Raw genomic sequence first — 7,075 nt, 5'->3', positions numbered from 1 at the left:
TTTTTGAAAAACAGTCATTTTAGGGATATTTCTATTTTCAGAGCCTATACTTCTCGTTGGAAGTTTTTTCAGTAGATTTATTAGTTATATAATCATTTTTTTTCTCCTTTCCAACAGTCCAAACAATCTGGGTGTTAGGCAGGCCTGGCTTGATTGAATTGCCTTCCCCAGGTCACACTTGCACATCTCTTTTAGAATTCTTCCTCTACCACTCTAATGTGACACCAGTCTAATCTCTGTTAACTTCAGTTTAATAGGGTAACTAGCACAAGAATTGTAACATTGAAAAAGTGGCTTAAACAAGAGACCAATATGACTTCTGTTGAAAGTAAGTCTATCAATTTGGAGAATTGCTGGTGCAGTTCCTCAGGGAATTGTCTTAGTAGAAGTATTTGATCTCTTCATTAACGTCTTTGATACAAATACTGGGAGTGCGCTAATGAAATTTTTCAGATGACAAAAACTTTGGCAGAGTTGCCCATACTGAGAAGAACTGGAATTTCATACAGGAAGAATTAGATGACCTTGACGACTGTAGTAATAGAAGCAAGATGAAATTTAATAGTACAAAGTGTAAGGTCATGCACTCAGGGACTAATAACAAGAATTTCTGCTATAAGCTGGGAGCTCATCAGTTGGAAATGGTACAGGAGGAGAAGGACTCGCATTTAATCAGTCAATCACATGATGATTATCACTACCAGGGTGAAGCTGCCATGAAAAAGGAAAGTGTAATCCTAGGACATGCTGGGATATTTTCTAGTACTGGTAGAGAGCACCACTTCCACCAGGTCTGGGCAGGTCTGCCTCTGGAACAGGGCATACAACTCTGTTGCAAGGCAGCTTATTCAAACCCGAAGTACTTCAGAGAAAGAGAAAAGAGATGTTGAGAACGTCAGGGGACACCTGAAAAGCACCTCAACTTCTTCTTCTGAGGAGTCCCATCATAGTCCATTTGAAGGCTTTCAGTGAAATTTTTTAAACAGTGGTTCAGTGAGAGTTCTTCATGCTAACAGCCATGTTCAGCTAGTGTCCTGCAGTATACAACTGTTTCCAACCAATGGAAAAGCACATCAGTAAGCACATAAATAACAGTTTAGGGTAACATTTGTGAAGAAGATATTAGTGATGGTAAAATATGAACATTTTCATAAAGCTCTGCACTTTCAAGTAAATGCTTTCAATTAAAATTTCTTAGATGTACTGAAGAAATCAAGTACAAGATAATAGGAAAAATTCTCTATTTTTCTCTTTGTAGCTGTGTAAGGACAACTGCTGATGAACCTATGCAAAGTACAACAATTTCAAAGTGCACAGCAACCACAAAATAAAATTTTATACCAAGACTGTAATGAGAATATCCTACAACAACTCCCTATCTTTCTAACTTTGCATGAATGAATGAAGCAGATATTTCCTTGAAAATCCTTTGCCCAATGGACTCAGTTAGACCCACATTAAGAGGCAGGAAAACAGTGACATATTCATACCATGGCTTTAGGCATGTTCAAACAACCTAATATATTTAAGTCAGATGTACTTCCTCAATTCTGTCTTAAAAAAACAGCCTGACAGTTTTATTTCTTGAACACGCAAAATATTCGATTGCATCAGAAAAGATCAGGATTTGGAAATCACACAGAATTCTTGCTTCTGGAATGGTTATACCAATAATTAACTATTCAAACTAGTGGAATCCTGGGGTTTTCAATACAATTATTAGTTTTTGTGATTATACAAATAGGAAGGTTTGAAGGGATGAGTAAGCCAACAAAAGGGAAAATAAATGTAAAAGATGAAAACTGAAAGGCCTTGTTTTTAGGGCAAAAGAGTCCAGTTGAACATCCTTTGTTTGTAGATGGTAGATGAGAAGGTCTGAAATACAATATGTGTAAAGATATATTTTCAGATCTGAGACCCGTGTTTAAAGACACATTTTCAAACACACACACTTTTTTTAAAAAAAATCTTCAAGTGTTAGACTACAGATATAATTCCAGTGTAGAAAGATACCTTTGTCCTAGATTTATGAGACAATATGGAAAACATGCAGAAAAGGACATGGTATAATGATTTCAAAGAACCCATGGGAAATGTGCAGTGGTCCACTTAACACCATTTTGTTTTTTGAAGTAAAAACACAGCATGGACTTCCTAGTGTTATTTTTAAGCAGTTGCTGTGGGTTTTTTTCTCACTAAGGATCACACACTTAGTCCTGAATTAATTAGAATATTGAGCTTTTTTCATAACATACATTAACTTTTTTCTTTTATTTCTAGGGAAATAAAGAGAATAGTATTGTTTAATTCTCTGTCACCTCTGTTGTCTTGTATTTTCTGCTACTACTGCACTGTATATTTTTAGACTGGGAGAAAGGAAATTATATATAGCAAGCAATTAAGACCTAGAATTTTCAAGCTGTCATGGTAGGTTATGGAAGAAGTTGTGTCTTATCAGTATATAATGTCATTTTTCTGTAGTCCCACTGCCTATAATTCACTGGAAAAAGTAAATAAAATCCTGTAGCAATTCTTTCTCTCCTTTAGTTTGCTGCCTCACAGTTACAGAATGCAGAGGCAGAATTATAGTAGCTGGTATATAAATATGAGCATCCATTCCTACATTTTACTTTTAACTTTTAGCAAGGGACAAATTATTGCTGTCTCTACATCAGGTAGGTTGCTGAGGGCTTGTAGGACTATGACAAGCATCTCAGGAGCTGCACATTTAAGAGCAACATTGTGACTTCCAGAAAAAACAGGCAGTATTGTCTTTTGCAAAGATTTGGCTGCCTGGACATAAAAAAAGCTTGGAAAATGACAAAATGAATACGATGGAGTTGTTATACATTTCAAAACATAAACTTGTAGAGAACATGATGGATTACAGCTGCTACTGAATGCATAGGACAAAATAAAAGTGTCAGCATCTATGTGGCAACAACAACAGTGTGTACAGTGTTTCCAGAAGATATTAGGGCTCATGTTCTTAACCACAGCAGGAAGAAAGCAATATCTTTCTGGGTAGTGGCTTGTATAGACAAAACTGGGTTACTAAGCACTGCAAAGATAGACCAGCATAAGGCAAAATAAATTGAGGATGAAAAATGGGTTCTCAAACAAGGTATAGGCACCTAAATAGACTGCATAGAACAGACAGACTGTAAAGGGTTAAGGCAATTCAACAGATCAGTGTCTCTCACTGATGCCCAGGCTGGGCAGGATAGTCATACACAGCAGAACAAGGTAAAATGTCACTAAGAGAAGAAAGTGAATATGGGAAAATGGATTGTGACCATTGAAATGGTCAAACCAAAAACCCAGCAATGACAAAAACCCCACCCAAGCTTTCTCAGTCAAACATTCCCCACACCAAGAGTGAAACCTGTCAAACTGCCAGGAACTAGAGAAGCTTGCAGAAACTACAAGAAAGAGGGAGAGGAATTTTTTACAAGGGCATGTACTGATAGGACAAAGTATAATGGCTTTAAACTGAAACAGAGTAGGTTTAGACCATATATAGAGAAGAAATTCCTTACTGTGAGGGTGGTGAGATACTGGGACAGATTTCCCAGAGTAGCTGTGAACACCCCATCCCTGGAAGTGTTCAAGGTGAGGCTGAATGGGGTTTGGAGCAACCAGAGTTAATGAAAGGTGTCCCTGCCCATGGCAGGGGTTAGAACTAGATGATCTCTAAGGTCCCTTCCAAACCATTCTATGATTATATGATGAAATCAGCCAGGCCCTGCATGCCACCACTGACAAAAGCAACAACAGAGGTAGGCTGGAAATTTCCTGAGTTGGTTTGTCCCAAAGCAAATGAAGTACACAGCAGTGTTGGGAGAAGGGGAAGTTAAGAGGCTGTACACCAATATTTGCAAAGAGGAAGACTTTGGGGAAAAAAATGGACAGCATACATAGGTAAACTTCTGAAAAGAAGTGAAAAAAAATCAGGAAAGAAAAAAATGAAGAAAGCTTCTGAAGTGTAAAGTGGGATGTTCAGAGATTTTTTCAGTAGTGTGAGTTAACAAAGAGAGCATAAATGAAAGAGAGTGCTCAGAACACAGACTGAGGTGCAAAATAATTTAAAAAGATGATTTCAAGAAATTCTAAAATTCACAGAAGGGGAGAGGAGAATGTAAAAATATATATGCAAACACACACAGACATATATATGTATATATGTATGTATACATATATGTATATATATTTTTATATGTATACCTAATTCTATGGACAGAGATACTTATGTTCTGTGTTGACAGACATTGAGTATGTTCACATCATGGCTGTTAACAGACATAATAACATCATCTTTAAAGCAGTCGAAGTATTGCTGGCTGTGATCAGAAGCTCTAATCTCATTCTGACTTTTCTAATTTAAAGATGAAAGTCATGCAATTTAAAATTTTATTTTATTGTAGTAGTTGCTTTGAAAAATTTGTAATACTTGTTGAGATTTGATATCCCCCTGTGAAATCAATGGACATGTTACCAATAGTGTAAAAAAATAAAAATTAATAAATGTTTTATAAAATGTGTTGTTAAAGTGAAGTCACCAATTGAAAAAAAAATTATTTCTGTTAATTTTCAGTGGTTTACAGTGGTTGTTCTAAGCTACTGTGTTAATTTGTTGACACTGTATAATAAACTATGTTTTAGAGTTTTTTGTCATAATCTAAGAACATGCAACACTCAAGACCAGATCATACTTTATACTACTTTCTAGCAAAAGTGAAAATGGTTTTATATGAATCCACTGGATTTAATTTATATGAAAATAGCTGTGATGCACTGGTTAGAATAGACTTTTAAATTTACAAAAGCTTATTTTTGCCCTCATTCTATGTAATATGACTTTAACTAAGGCACATAAATATGGTTTTTTAAGTGATATGGGATGCAATTCAGAATGCCTACTGGCAAATTTTCAGCAGGAGAAAAAAAAGCATCTGAAACATATTTTAAATATATCTTTAAAAAATGTATTAGTGTCCCAGAATAATTTTATAAATGCAGAGAACAAATATGTAAGTTCTCAAAATTATTAATTTTCACCAATCTCCTTTTTAAAAAATAGAGCTTACTTGTTTTTATTTGCTCAAGAACAAGTCCTAAACGTTGATTTATATTGTACAAATGTTTGTTAGAAGTTCCAATTTAGAAAATATTGTCTCTATAATAAGAGAATTCAGCAAAGTATTACAGTGACTAACTTATTGGCAGCATTGTTTCACATTTAATCGAAGAATACACTTGTTATCTGCAAAAGAAGAAATTTCAGTACAGCATTTAAAAACGTCTCAGTAGTTGAAATTACAGATCTTTTAAACCTATTAACATTTTACTAAGTTTGACCTAATAAAAGTAAAATTTAGGGTACATTTTAAGTATCTGGCTTTTATTTATTATATATGTTAACAAGCATTACTGAGGTTGCTGTGATAACTTGTCAGTTTTTCCTTAATGGTCATATAAAGCTTTCATTAATGGACAGCATGAATTAGACCTTCCCGTGGGCAACTTGAACTCAAGTAGGGATTTTTATTAAGGGTTTTTTAATTGAATGAACAATTTTAATTTTTTTAAAGAAGAATAGTTGTTTTTCTTCAAGTTCTTTACCCCATTTAGCTTCTCTGATCCTGAGGTGTTACTTAAGGGCATAATTAGCAAACATTCGGGGCTAATGCCAAAATATTAGAGATTTAAAGCCATGATTATTATACCTTCCTTTTAACTAAGCTTTATTTTGCTTTCTTGACCATGAAGACCGTAAAAGACATTTCAATTTTGAAAGTTTTCAGAAATAGGATGATTAAAACAAAATCACACAATTTGGCATTAAAAATTCAAGGCATGTTAGTACATAACTCAATTTTTTTCTCTATGATAAATGAATAAGATTGTGTTTGATTTTGTTGTTAGGATGGTAGTGAATTTCTTTGAAAAGTGTTTCAAGTTGATAAGTAAATTCTCTGTTTCTGCTTTCAAGAATAATACCTTATGCCAGCATCCCCTCTGATCCTTGCAAACCCCAATCTATAGCACAGGATTTGGGAATCAGTAGGAAGAAAAACATGTCAGGAGAAATGGTATCTAACTAATGTACCACCCAAACGATCTCTTCCATATTTCTGGATAATTTCAAGAACAGCAGAGTCAAATCCATTCATCTATGCACTTGCATCTCAAAGCAGAGAACCCACTCAGTGAAGGTATCATTGAAATCATTAATAGTATTAACAGAAAATATTTCCGGTATGCTTCGTAGTTAAAGTAATATGAAAACATCTTACCACCACCACCAGTAAATCAATATGTACATGCTGTTTACAGTAATGACAAAACAAAGTTGAAATAGCCAAGGTTATATTTCAAAGGAGTGATGGAGACAGTGGACGCTCATACCAGTTCATCCCATATTCATATTTCATACTATGAAAGAGTCTGAAACGATTGCCAAACAGGGTAAGAAGTATTAGCTTTTCCTGAGTCATACACAAATAAAGTAGTTTAGTTCAGCAGGGTCTGTATTGTTGATCTGTTAAATTAGAAAAAAAAATTGCTGCAAAGAAAAATCTTCTGTTTTAGGAAAGAATTTTTATGGCCAGGACACATCTCTGCTCTGATTTAATGTAGATTGCATCTAATTGTGCAGAATTTTCTGCTGAAGTTTCTGTTGAATATCGTAGCTTTCTGTTCCCACAATAAAACACAGAATATTGTTTTTATGCACTACTGGGATAGAGCTGGGACACTGCTGTTCTTTCTGCTATTCCACTTGCACCACACCCAGGGAAAATTGTTACAATAGAATTCAAACAGTCGGTCTTTATCTATCTACTACCTTTATCTATCTTTATCTATCTACCTATTTTTGCCACGTGAGTGGACTGAATTTGCACAGATAATACCTCTAAGGTATTTTGAGTGACTTGAATAATAGTCTGGGAGCAAATATGCTTATTTTCATCAGGCTATTGTAGCCTATATGCACCATTTGTTACACGTCTTAGGAGGAGAGTTCATGGCCTGGCAGTGGTGGACCTTCATCCTTATCAGGTACCTTACATTC

Source organism: Prinia subflava, chromosome 1 (genome assembly GCF_021018805.1).
Source record: "Prinia subflava isolate CZ2003 ecotype Zambia chromosome 1, Cam_Psub_1.2, whole genome shotgun sequence".
NCBI lineage: Eukaryota > Metazoa > Chordata > Aves > Passeriformes > Cisticolidae > Prinia > Prinia subflava.
Note: the sequence above shows the minus strand (reverse complement) of the source record.